At 47.9% G+C, this 13,875-nt stretch overlaps 2 long non-coding RNA genes across 2 annotated transcripts in view; one reads left to right on the top strand and one right to left on the bottom strand.

Moving 5' to 3' along the window:
- Positions 1 to 114: 114 nt before the first annotated feature.
- LOC133065985 (uncharacterized) overlaps positions 115 to 13,875 on the top strand; it is a 30,609-nt gene continuing 16,848 nt past the window's right edge. Inside the window, exons 1-2 of the long non-coding RNA XR_009695050.1 lie at positions 115 to 312; positions 1,826 to 2,120. This is a non-coding gene — a long non-coding RNA (uncharacterized LOC133065985). The remainder of the gene's footprint in view (positions 313 to 1,825; positions 2,121 to 13,875) is intronic.
- On the bottom strand, positions 5,319 to 8,163 carry LOC133067161 (uncharacterized). The gene is made up of 3 exons (XR_009695213.1): positions 7,931 to 8,163; positions 6,439 to 6,610; positions 5,319 to 6,343 (listed from the first exon to the last, which is right to left on the bottom strand). It is a non-coding gene; the product is annotated as an uncharacterized LOC133067161 (long non-coding RNA).

A 13,875-nucleotide genomic window follows, 5' to 3' on the forward strand; every position in this document is an offset into this window, starting at 1 on the left:
GGGGGCGTGGGAAATGTTCGCAGCTTGCCAAAGCGAGCGCAAACTCCACGGAGATTCCGGTCTCGGAAGGCTGGCTGCTGGGTACTTCCTAGGGAGACTGCCTGGCTGGGGCGCTCAGGGTCTAGAAACTAGACTATGGCCTGGAAGTCCAGGGTTCTAGACCGGATTCAGTGGTCTGTTTTCCCGCGGGGACGTCCAACAGATCCCTGCCCTCTGTGGACCTCGGTTTCCCCCATTTGCCAGCCGAGGTCTTCCCACTGGGTGAGCAGAGACCTCCCAGCGCTCGTGTTCCTTAGAGGAGGCTATCCAAAGGTCAGGATCACGATCTCTGCGAGTGAAGGCTTAAAAACCCATCCGCTTCCACCCGGTAACCTGCACCAGCTATAGCGGGGTGCGCCGGCTTCGCCCCTTGTGGGCCTCCCTGGACTCGCCTCTGGGAACCCTGGGGCACACGACTGGCCGGGGGTGGGGGGTGCTGCGCCCCGGGTCTTAGGACCGTGACCCATGGGAGATGATGGCTAGGGAGGGTCAGCCGGTCCAGAGAAAAGGCGAAAGTACGGGTCACTGTTGTGTGCAGGGCGGGGTGGGGGTGGGGATGGGGGTGTAGGACTGCGGAGACCCAAGACACCCTCCCTCCTCCTAATCCTTCCACAAAGTGGTGGCACGAACCAGGAACAAAATCAAGGAACTTGACTAAAATACTAAAATGAGTCAGTTAGGGTTAGGGTACATGCTTTGAGATTCCTCCCCTTGCTCCTCCACCAGCAGTTACTGTGAAAAAGTAAATGCAACTTCCTGGGCCCCCGGCATGCAGATTCAGCTTCCTTAGGCTGTGATTGCTGCCGATTGTTTCTCAACGTCCCCAGGGCTGGGACCAAAAAGGCCTTGGAGAATCCTGAGGTCCTCAGTGGTTTAACTTCTGTTTCTTAGAGTTGCCCCTGGTGGATGAATCCTGGGGCCCTTAGATCCAGGAGCAACCTCTTGCTGCCTCCAGTGTCAGAAACCAGGAGTGATCAGAAATGGGAAGTCAGTGGACTTCAAGAAAGCTAGTTAAAGGACTTGCCTGGTGGTCCAGTGGATAAGACCCTTCCCTTCCAATACAGGGGACATGGTTCAATCCCTGGTCAGGAACTTAAGATCCCACATGCCATGTGATGCTGCCAATGATAATAATAATAATAATAATGAAGGCTAGTTAAGAGGGGATGTTTTTAAGATCTTGAGGCAAGAAGTATTGAAGGCAGGAGAAGAAGGGGACGACAGAGGGTGAGATGGTTGGATGGCATCATCGACTCAATGGACATGAGTCTGAGTAAACTCTGGGAGTTGGTGATGGACAGGGAGGCCTGGCGTGCTGCGGTTCATGGAGTCGTGAAGAGTGGGACACGACTGAGAGACTGAACTGAACTGAACTGAGGCAAGAAGACTCCAAGCTGGTAGATAGCACCAGGGAACAATAATTGCAATCTATTCATTGTTTTGGCAGGGAAACCCAGCCTCAGAGAATCGTTTCCTCAAGTTCACACAGCTAATCATTTGAACTGAATTCTTGCTTCTCCAGACACTTAGCTTTCATCAGGCATCTTGCCTCTTGTGCTAACTCAGTGGTTGTGGTTCTTTTAAAGTAGATGTGCAGGTTCTTTACCACTTCTCTCAGAAGATGGAGTCTAATTCCCTTCTCATTAATGTGGGCTGGACGTAGTGACAGGCTTTTCATGGATAGAAGGTGGTGGAAGTGATGGGATGACCCCTGAAGCCTAGATCATTAAAAGGAGACATTTCCTCTGTCTCTTTCCTTAAAGGAGGCTCTCTTCTACTCTCTTAGGACGCCCACCCTGGGAACCCAGCCACCATGTTGTGAGGAAGCACAAGCCGCACGGCGGAGGTGACATGAGGTGACCTGGCCGGTATCTTCAGCTCAGCTCAGCTTGGCTCTCGGGTAACAGCCGGCCTCAACCACCAGACAGTGGTGAACTGAGCCAATTCCGGCCCCAGCCTTTGAGTCTTCCAACCAAGGTCCCAGATGTGGAACAGAGACAAGCCATCCTCACGGTGCCCCGTCTGAATTTCTCTCCCACAAAAACTGGAAGATAAGCAGTGATCATTGGTGTTTTAAGCCAGTAAGTTTTGAGATACTTTATTATATTGAGATTTTATTATTTATTCATCGAGATTTATTATTGAGATACTTTATTATTATACAGCATTAAGTAACAAATACTGTGGGTTTCCTGAAATGATAACTAGTAAAATAGATTTGGGGTATTTATTCAAACAGTAATACCTATTGAGCACCTTCTATGTGCCTGACTCTGTACTAGGCACTGGGGATACAGTGGTGAATAAGAGGGACATGGTCTTTGTCCTGGCAGGCCTGTGGTCTACCAGTGGAGGAGATGTTTCAGCACAATTTCAGTAGAGTGCTTTGCTAGATGCTTTAATACACAGTATAAGAGTGCTTACCCCAGACAACTTTCTGGTCAGGTGGGTTGTTGGGGAAAGAAGAAATGAGTTGGCCACAAGGCCAGCATGGTCTTGGCTAGAGACTTTTCTGTAGTGTATTCTTAGAAGTTGTGAGGGATGGGTGTCAGGCAAGGAGGGTGGGGCATGCAAGTAAGTTAGAAAATTGAGAAACTGGAAAAGGATGTATCTAACGCTGTCTCGTTTTAGCTGAAAGCCCAGAAATGACTAGTGTCTTGCCTGGTGTCACGCAGTTTGTGAACTGGGCCCAGATAATGTGTCTTGCCTCAAATCTTTTCATGATTCCCCTACACCAATGCCCAGAGAGCAATACCACTAAACAACACTTGAGTAACTCATTATTTGGCTCAAAGCTCTATGAACGTTGTCTGTCTTCACAAAAACGCTGGAAGAGGTTAGGACGAGTTAATTCCCATTCTACAGATGAAGAAAGGATGCACAGGGAAGCTAGGCAACCTAAGTACTTAGTTCAGGAGCTGGCACATCAGTGACTTTGATGATGACAAGGATGATAATGATGCCTCGCTCACATCATGTATCACTGTTGTGATCATCACACTCTGGACTAATGTTCTGGAAACTAATACACAGATGCCTAGCTCACATCATATATCACTGTGGTGAAACTCTGGACTAATGTCCTGGAAACCGATACACAGTGTCCTTATACCAACACCAACACTGATATTAATCTACTCCAACTCATTTTCTATTCTTGTGACACTGAAGCTAGAGCAAAATTCCTGGAGAGGAGAATCTGGTTGACGTAGCTTGTGTCTTGGGCTCAACCCGTAGTGGGAGGAGGCCAAGGCAACTTCATTAGCTGTCCCCAAAAGACTGCAGGTGGTGGTGAAAGAGGGGCTGCCTTAAATGAAAATGGGATCCTGTCAGTAAAAGAAGGACATGGAAGTACACGGTTGTAGATGTGTTTATTAAGGATAGATACTGTACGTTTGCACTAGCCAATATGGTAGCCAGAGTCATGTGACTATTTGAATTTAATTAACATTAGATAAAATTTAAAATTCAATTCCTGAGTCACACTGATCACATTTCAAGGATTCAGTAGCCACATCCCATTTACAGTTACTGTTCTGAGCAGCACAGATTATAGAACATTTCCACCATTGCTGAAAAAATTTCTACTAGACACTACTGCTTTGGGATTATTCCTAGGAATCCGGCTCTTTCTGCTCTTCTTTTATTCCATACATTGTGAATATGGAAATAGCCAAAAAGATGAGTCAGACTCTTCATTCATTTATTCAGCAAATGCATATTAAGTGTTTACTCAATATTGTAAAGTAATTAGCCTCTAACTAATAAAAGTAAATGAAAAAAAATAAGTGTTTACTCTGAATCATACATTATTTTAGGTTCTAGTATGCCTGGGAGGGATCATGGAGCTATTTGGTCCAGTGGATCTCACATGAGAATCATCTGGGGAGCTCTTTAGATTATTGATACCCTGCCTTTCCCTGGTGGCTCAGATGGTAAATAATCTGCATGCAATTCAGGAGAACCGAGTTTGACCCCTGGGTCACGAAGATCCCCTGGAGAAGGGAATGGCAACCCACTCCAGTATTCTTGCCTGGAGAATTTCATGGACAGTGGAATCTGGTAGGCTGTGGTCCATGGGGTCACAAAGACACGACTGAGACACTCACACACACACACACACATGCTCACCCCGCCCTACCCAGCAGAGATTCTGGTGAAATTGGGATGGGGCATGCACACCCATGGGTTGGAACAGCTCCCTGACTGATGCTAATGTGTATCTGGGCTTGAGAACCACTGCAAGCTGGTCTGACCAGTGAAGTGAGCTGCTTCAGATAACCTGAAAACCTGAGTCAGCATGGGTCTGACCTCCATCCTGGGCTTCTTAAAACAGAATCAGAGTTCTCCCTGCGTTTGGCATCTGTCTGAATCAATGCACAGTTCTCAGAGAAGAATGAGTCTGCTCTTCTTTAGTCCAAAAGGAATCCAGTTCGCGTCCAATAGAGTGCCAATAGAACTCTGGTTTTAAAATGCTTCTGTTTCAAGTTGTTTGAGTGTTTTTTGCCTGGAGCTGTGTTACTCAGCCAAGTTGGTGAAAAACCTGTAAAGACAGTACCCTTTCCTGAGCTGTTAGTATAGGTCTGTTCATTAATCCCCAGGACATTTGGAAGGTAGGTTTTGCTAATACCAGTTTATAAATGAGCAAACAAAGATGCAAAAAGATTGAGGATTATAACTCGTCTGACCTGGTACAGCTGGGATTCCAATCCCGGAGTTGGTACTCTCTCCCTTGCCACCCTGAGACTACCCCATAGTTCAGAGTGCAGGGCAGCTGGCAGACAGTGGTGCTCTGCTCTGGATCTGCGTGGAAAAGAGAGCTTTGTGCAGGTGAGATGCAGTCCTTTGTGTGTCAGGGGGAGTGCCAGAGCTGATGTGACCCAGACAGTGAGCTCAGAGCTCCTGGGAGCCTGGAGGGAAGAAAATTCAGAGATAAGACAGGAGGGGGGATTTGGAATGGAGTTCTCCTTTTCGCTGATGGTTGTGCCTGGATTTCTTTTATTAAGGGAATTAAAGGGATTTGGAGAAAGCAGCTAAGAGCAGTGTTGTACCTGGAGCGGTTAGCACTTGGACACCTAGAAATTATGGTGTATGTTTGGTGTGGTGGTGGGTTTAGTCGCTAAGTCATGTCTGACTCTTGTGACCCCATGGACTGTTGCCTGCCAGCCTCCTCTGTCCATGGAATTCTCCAGGCAAGAGTACTGGAGTGGGTTGCCATTTCCTTCTCCAGGAGATCTTGATCCAGGAATCGAACCCAGGTCTCCTGCATTGCAGGAGAATTTTTTCCCCTGACCAAGCTAAGAGAGAAGCCCATGTTTGGTGCAAGCATTAGCTATTCTTGGCCTGGATTCCTGGGGGCTGGCAGAGTGTCTGTGTAACCATGTATCTTTGCAATCTGAGTCCCAGCCTGATACTTCCTGGGCAGCCTGGCCTTTGGGGGCTGTGAAGGAGCAGGACTGTTGTGCTTATTCCAAAGAACTTTAACAGTGAGGGAGGGAGACCGTGAGCCCCTGCCATTCTCTGGGGCCACCTAGTAAAGTAATAGACGATCCAGACTGCGGAGAGCAGCAAGGGCTGGACTCGGAATGGACCGAGGTTTGTGTGCATGGCATTCAGCGGGTCTATGTGGGAGTGAAGCCACAACTGGCCATAGAAAGAGCAAACGATATCACAGCCAGAAGGACCCTGCTCATCCAGGTTTCATTTCAGAGTTGGGAAACTGAGGCTCAGAGAGATGATGAGCCTTGCTGAAAACTGCACAGCCTGTTATTGGCAGGGATCACACTTGCATTCTGTCTCCCTCGTCGTCCAATATGCCTTCCCTGATGTCTTTTTTAAAAAAGTATTTACTTTTGGCTCTGCTGGGTCTTTGTTGTCGCGCGGGCTTTTCTCTGTCTGTGGTGAGGGAGAGATACTCTCTAGTTGCAGTACACGGGCTTCTCAATGCAGTGGCTTCTCCTGTTGTGGAACACGGGTTCTAGGGTGCATGGGCTCAGTAGTTGTGGCATGTGGGCTCAGAAGCTGAGGCTCCCGGGCTCTTGAGCACAAGCTCAGTAGTTGTGGCACATGCACTTAGGCATGTTGCTCTGAGGCATATGGGATCTTCCCAGACCAGGAGTTGAACCTGTGTCTCCTGCATTGGCAGGTGGATCCCGTACTGCTGAGCCACCAGGGGAGCCCCTCTTGATGTCTTTGGTATCAGGGAAGAAGCCGGCAATAGATGAGCCCTTGAGAGCTTTACAGTGCAGAGGGATAGAGTTGGTCTTCTCACACTTGTTCCATCATGTGGCCAGGCTGGGTGTATCTGTGGGTAGACATGGACGGGTGTGTGTTTAGGAAGGCTCTGATCAATCTGGAGGACGGGGTGATGGCCCCTCCCACTTTCCAAGCAAATCATACTTATCCAGACTTGCATCCCTCCTTTGTTAGGAAATTGGCATTTCCTTTGACTTTGTTCTCCACATTGCTGCGGCATGGAGGTGTTTGGCTACTGGCAGGTTATCGAGTTGGTCAGCTGGGTGGGAATGGCTGGATGGTGGTAGCTGCTCCCAAGCAGTAGCCAAGGCTCTGACTGTAACAGAAAGAATCAAAGGTCAAGTTCAACCTCCCTGCTCACTGGAAGGACCCAAGACTTGGTGACAACAAGAAGCAGATCCTGTTCTGAAGTAGTGGTGCCTCCTAAGGACTAAAGCAAAACCATTCACAGGTTGTCGGACTATAGGTTCATGAGGTAGGTTAGGCTTATTTCTTGAGCCTTGGCTTCCAGGCAAGATTTCGCTTTAGTTCAACCATTTCGGAGCACCTGCTTTGTGCATGGCATAGCCTAAGATTCCATAGGTGATGTAAAGATATGTAAGACATTACTGTGGTCCTCTGGGTTGTGTCTAGGAAGATAAGACCCTGTAACTTGCTGAGCACTTACCACATGCCAAGGGCTCTCTACAGAGATTTTTATACCATCTCTACCATGACCTTGCAAATTAGGATTCCAAGTTCCATTGTCAGATGAGGAAATGGCCTCAGAGAAGCTAAAGGACTGTTTCTGGGGCCTTGCCAGCGGGTGACTGAGAGCCAGTTTTCAGAGGCTGTGCCCTTTCTGCTACCCCAGGAGGCCACCAGCTAACCACAACACCTGGCAGAGTCAGGCCAGTGCCCCGACACAGGCTCAAACGAGGTATTTGAAGAGCACTGAGGAGGGAGAGATTCACTCTAATCCAGGCAACGGTGCTTGGTTTTAGGCACTGCTGGTGGTCGGGGCTGCACGGTTCTTGATTGTGATGAGCTGACCTGTGCGTTTTGGGATGTTTACAGCATCCAAGGCCTTTACCTGCTAGAGGCCAGAAGCAAGTCCCCACTTGTGACAGTCACTCCTGTTGGCAACTGCTGGTTTTAGGTAAGCAGAGCCTTTCTAGCTGGGCCTAGGAGGATCTCATTGATAAGACAAGGATTTTGGCGATAAATAAAGGAGGAGAAAAAATCATTTGATTAGTGTGTTCCTGCTTAACAAAGAGTGTCCGCTCAGATTTTCCAGTTTGGCCTTCCCACTGGCCCTGTGACTCGCTCTTGTCACTTATAAAGCAAAGGACAGTCACATGAGTTGCCCCAGGACCTCAGTGCCAGCTGGGGGCTTCTCCTGGATGGAGCAGGTCCTCTATAGCCAGCTCCTTCCTGGCCTCAGTTAGTTCAGCCCGCACTTAATGCCGATTTTTTAACCTATGGCTCCTACTCTCCTTCCAGGGAACTTTTAGGAAATTTATTTTATCATCAACCCCCCACCCCATACCCAGCCAACGCCACCACCAAGCACCAACACCTGCACTTATTCGGGGAGTGACTCTGTGTTAAGGGCTTTATAGTCATCACCAGCACCCCTTGAGGAAAGTGTTCTTACCATCGGCATTCTGAGGCTAGAAGTAGGGAAGCAACATGTCCAAATTCACGCCTCTGCTAAGCGGCAGGACTCGGGTCGCCGTCATAAGGAGTGGCTGGAGTGCCCTTCCCATCCCATCCATTGTGCAGAGGAAGAGGAGGCCATGTTTCTGGTGGATCCCCACCTCTGCCCCGTGAAAAGCAGTTATCAGGCTTGTGTGGCATTCGGCTGTCAGGGAGGGCTTCCTGTGAACAGGGCAGAGTGCCCAGTCGGGCTGCAAGACAAATGGGTGGCATATGTGCCCCAGATCAGCAGCGCACAATGGGCTTGTTATCTCGCCTCTGCCAGCAATGAAATAACAGTCTATTATTATTGCAGGAGGCAGAGAATAAACAAACACATTTGGGGCTGGGTTCTGAGATCATTTTCCCTTTCACGCTGATCCCTTCTCTTTGGGATCACGGTCCCTTTGGGACCATTAGATCCCAAACTTGAGGGTTTCAGTCCCAGAGTCAGACCAGCAGGTGCCAGTAAGTCCAAAATTATTCCTCACAAGGAATCTTGAATTTTATGTAATGTCCGGCTCCATCTCTTGGTGCTGCGGGGAGATGGGGAGTGAGTGATGGGACAGCTGAGGCATCCCTGGAGATGAGAGAAAAGGGTACCCTGGCCTGTTCTCAGCTGACACAGGCAGAGCTATGTTTCAGACCACACAGACTGTCAAGTTCCAAGGTTTCATGGCCTCTTGCCTCTCTCTGCCTGAGATACCAGGGAGTGAAGATCCTAGGAGTGGGCCTTCCCTGGTGGTCCAAAGGTTAAAACTGTGCTGCTAATGCAGGGGTTCAATCACTGGGCAGGGAACTAAGATCTCATATGCTGCTCGTCCAGAAGATTAAAAGAGTGACCCTTGACTAATCAAGGGTGAGAGTTGGTTAATAAGCCCCTGAGCCTCCTTGCTCCACAGTGGGGTAATTTTAGGCACATTTTATATAATCCCCTTGAGGGGCCCCCAGGACTGAGCCTCAGTTGCTTGCAGTTTCACCCCTCTCATTAACAAACCATGACTTTTCTCCTTTCCTGTCACTTCCCCATTTGCTCGCCAATGCCTCAAGGGATCACTTCCTCAATAAGCAACCTGATTGCACTGAAGGATCATCTTGTGTGCATCAGAACCTGGGGACTCCTAATGGCATGAATGGCTGGGCCCCACCCCCAGAATTTCTGCTTTAGCAGGTCTGGATGAGATGTGAGGACCTGCATCATTAACAAGTTCCCAGGTGATGCTGTGGCTGGTCCAGAGCCTCACTTTGAGAATTACGGGCTAAAGCATACTTTTCAAAAAGATAAAAACAGCTGTCATACGTGTATAAAATGAATATGTGTTAAAGATTTATTTGTTATAAAACGAGAGAACTAGGAAGTTGTTAAAACCAGTTAGGGGGAAAATTTGAACAGACTTATATAATCAGTAATATTGAAATGAATTTGCCAATGGATGTAAAGCTACTTAATATAGAGCAGTGAACTGGGACGGGGTTAGTTTTTCTGAAGACTAGTGTATCTATATAGGAGAAATTAATTTTCACTTTCATGGCTAAGAAACATTTGCATTGCTCTCAGTTTTTCTACAACTAAACTTCCATCCTTACAGGGTTGTAAACTAGCTAAGTCTGTAGAAGGACAACCATAAACCTGCACCTTGGTGGAATCAGACAATCTCCAGAGAGCCCCTGGATCATTTGGAGGGCTTGTAGAAACATAGCTTGCTGGAGCCACCCCCAGAGTTACTGCCAGGATTGAGGAGATTTGGAGCTCTGACTTCTTAAAAAGACTTCCAGCCAGTCTTCCCGTTTTTTGCCCCACCTTCAGCCTCACTTCCAGAGATTTCTGGCACCTGATGTTTGGGGCAAGCTATGTTCCTTCTTTCCCTAGCACTATTTAAGTATTTAACTTTCTCTACTAGCTAAGCTGTTAGCTAATTGGCCATTTACTTTCCAGCGTCCAACATTTTGTTGCTGTCATTTCCTCTCCTGTTGCTCTGTCATTGTGAGTTTATGATTCCCTCCTTTAAAAATCCACATCCCTTTGTTGCCATTTTTGTAGAGTTTCAGAAGGAAGCGGCACCCACTGAATCCATTCTCTTGCCTCATGAGCCCCGTCACAGCACTCTGAGACGTGCTGTGGCCTGATTATCACTGTGCCTGTTTTAAAAGTGAGGAACCGGAAAAAAAAAAAAAAAAAAAAGTGAGGAACTGGACTCAGAATTTACTTGACTGTGAATCGACTTTTTCAGATCCTATTCCATTCCAGGCTTTTTCCACAAGAAAGATAGTTCTAGTGTGTTCTGGTGTTCCAAGGCCCTTTCACAGCATTTCTCTCATTGGCTCCTCATTACAGTCCAGTGAGGCAAGCAAGGCAGATGTGAGAGTCTCCTTTTTATAAGTGTGAAGACTGAGATCTGAAATCAGAAGGGACTTGCCCAAGATCATACAGCTTAATGTGCTTTAAGCCTACTATTTCCAAATTAAAGATCAGGGCCCTTTCTCCTGATGACTGTCAGTTCAGTTCAGTTGCTCAGTCATGTCCGACTCTTTGCGATCCCATGGACTGCAGCACGCCAGGCCTCCCTGTCCATCACCAACTCCCGGAGCTTACTCATGTCCGTTGAGTCAGTGATGCCATCCAACTATCTCCTCCTCTGTCATCCCCTTCTCCTCCCACCTTCAATTTTTCCCAGCATCAGGGTCTTTTCCAATGAGTCATTTCTTCGCATCAGGTGGCCAAAGTATTGGAGTTTCAGCTTCAGTATCAGTCCTTCCAATGAATATTCAGGACTGATCTCCTTTAGGATGGACTGGTTGGATCTCCTTGCAGTCCAAGGGACTCTCAAGAGTCTTCTCCAACACCACAGTTCAAAAGCATCAGTTCTTCGGTGCTCAGCCTGATGACTCTAGCGCAGCTTTAATAAAACATCCGTGTGTGTGTGGTGTGTGTGTGTATGTTAGTCACTCAGTTGTGTCAAACTCTTTGCAACCCCATGGACTGTAAGCCACCAGGCTCCGCTATCCATGGGATTCTCCAGGCAAGAATACGGAGTGGGTAGCCATTCCCTTCTCCAGGAGATCTTCCAGGAATGGAACCTGGCTCTCCGCAGTGCAGGCAAACTCTACCGTCGGAGCCACCCGGGAAGCCCTGAAACATCCAGTTACTCTACATGTATTTACGGAGTGCCGGCTGTGCACCTGAGGCCACAGTGGGTGCTGGGCTGCTAAGGAAACGAGATGACCAGGAGTAGCAGATGCTGCTGATGCTGCCCACACCCATGTCTCCCATCTCAGAGGTCACCTGCAGATAGCTTCTGCATGTGCTCGTGGGCTCCTGCCTCTGCCTGAGATATCAGGGAGTGAAGGTCCTAGGAGTGACCCTCGACTGATCAGGGGTGGGAGGTGGTGGATAAGCCTCTGAGCTTCTTTGCTCCACGTGGGATACTTTTAGGCACATTTTATACAGTCTCTATGACGGACCCCCAGGACTGAGCCTCAGTTTCCCACAGTTTTATTACATCCCCCCACCCCATTAACATGCCATGGCTTCTTCTTTTCCTGTCACTTCCCCATTTGCTCATGTCTGCCTTCTGGGATCACTTCCTCAATAAGCGACCTGCTCTCAAATCCTTATCTTAGGGTCTGCTTTTGCGGGGGGGGGGGGGGGGGGGGTTGGTGGGGGAACCCACGCTAAGATCCTGGGCTTCTAAAATCCTATTCCCTGTCCTTTACCTTCTGCCCTGAGGACACAGTCACCTCTCCCCTCAATGGTATAAGCTGCAGGAAGGAAGGGACAGTGCTGTTCATACTGTATCTCTGGTGCTTAAATTACTGCTTGGTATATGGCGCATGCTCAAAAAAATATTTGTTCATTCCATGAATAATGAGTATTGTTACACTGATCATAAGAGAGAGGAGTCCAAGAGACTGCCATGGAATGATGTGGGGGTGAAAAAGCAACAACGTCTGCCTCGTTTTTGTGTTTCAGAAGTACTGTTAATATCCTGAAGATTTCATTCTTGGCCATTGTCTCCCCCAGACCGGCAGAAAGAGGAAGGAGGTGGGAACCCGAGCTGTGGTCTGGGGCAGGCAGCGCTTGCCAGGAGGGGGAGGGTGCCTGTGAGGCTGGGCTCAGGGAAGCGGCTGTGAGTCACTAGCTCAGACTCAGAGGCAGCTGAGGTGAGACCATCAGCACCGCCAGGGACTGTTCCCAGGAAGAAGCCAGCTCTGACCTTAGTGTGCTCTCTGCTGGGGAATTCCTGTGAAGGTGGGAGCGGGGCAGAGGAGCTGAAGCAGAGCCTTAGCTCGCGCTGAGGGCTGGTCTACACTGATTTTCAGCAGTAGTTTCAGGGGCTCGTAGATTGGATGACATCTTGTATCAGGCGTCTCAAGTCCCTGAGTTTTGATCGAAGGATGTGAGTTCTTTTTCCTTCTGAGGCCATCTGGTGGCTATTGGGTAAAATTCAATCTCAGACTGAGAAGCTGGTTTTTTTTTTTTTCCTAAGAGTTTATTCTTCTTGGCCTCTAATGTCCCCCCCCCCCCTTTTTTTTTTTTTTTGGCTGTTCTTGCTTCTATAGTCTCAGCATCTTGGTTAATCAATAGCTAATCAATAGCTGGGAAAGATGCCTTACGGGTGTGTAGAAACCTGGCTTTCCAAAATGACGTGTTGTAGTGTTGGTGAGAAAGAATATGTCAGATTTGCATAAAGTTTCATATTTTGCAAACTTTCCCCAGACATTATTTCCTGTAATTAGTATCTCTAACATTTGCCCAATACAATTGCCTAAAACATCACTTGTCGCCTCTGTCACTTGACAAAATACATGTAAGACTTGTTCACTAGAAGCAGCATATCATTGAAAGAAATTCGAGAAACCCTAAATAAATGGAGGGCTAGACCATTTTCACAGATCGGAAGACATAATACCATAAACATGTCAGTTCTCTCCAAATTCATCTTTAGATTCAATGCAATTCCAATCAAAATACTGGCAGGTTTTATTTTGTGGAAATGGACAGGCTGATTCTAAAAGTCATATGGAAATTCAGACAGCCGAGAAGAGTCAAGATAATTTTGAAGAAGAAAAATAAAGCTGGAAGACCTCTGCCAGCAAGATCAAGATGTAGTAATATTATAAATCTGGAGTACTCAGGACTGTGGTATTGCCACTTCTCCTCCATTTTGCTTTAAAGTTTCCTTGTTTGTATGATTCTGAAGCCTGGGATGGAGAGTGTGGGAGGCATAGAGGTCCCAGTGTACACCTCTGCTTTCTTTCAGATGTCTAAACCAGGCTAGAGTAAGCTTTACCATAGGGTTTATGCTACACAAGAACCGTTACCGGTGACTCAGGGCCGCTACTGGAGATTCAGGCAATCCATTCTCCACTCTAGAGTAAAGCACCCCTTTGTTTAAAACTCTGTGATGATTTCCCATTGGAGTAAGGACAGTCTCAGCTCCTTCAGTTCAGTTCAGTTGCTCAGTCGTGTCCGACTCTTTGTGACCCCATGAATCGCAGCACGCCAGGCCTCCCTGTCCATCACCAACTCCCAGAGTTTACTCAAACTCATGTCCATTGAGTCTGTGATGCCGTCCAGCCATCTCATCCTCTGTCATCCCCTTCTCCTCCTGCCCCCAATCCCTCCCAGCATCAGGGTCTTTTCCAATGAGTCAGCTCTTCTCATGAGGTGGCCAAAGTATTGGAGTTTCACCTTCAACATCAGTCCTTCCAGTGAACACCCAGGACTTATCTCCTTCAGGATGGACTGGTTGGATCTCCTTGAAGTCCAAGGGACTCTCAGGAGTCTTCCCCAACACCACAGTTCAAAAGCATCAATTTTTCGGCACTCAGCTTTCTTCACTGTCCAACTCTCACATCCATACATGACCACGGGAAAAACCATAGCCTTGACTAGACGGTCAG

The sequence above is a fragment of the Dama dama genome, chromosome 12 (assembly GCF_033118175.1).
Source record: "Dama dama isolate Ldn47 chromosome 12, ASM3311817v1, whole genome shotgun sequence".
Classification (NCBI taxonomy): domain Eukaryota; kingdom Metazoa; phylum Chordata; class Mammalia; order Artiodactyla; family Cervidae; genus Dama; species Dama dama.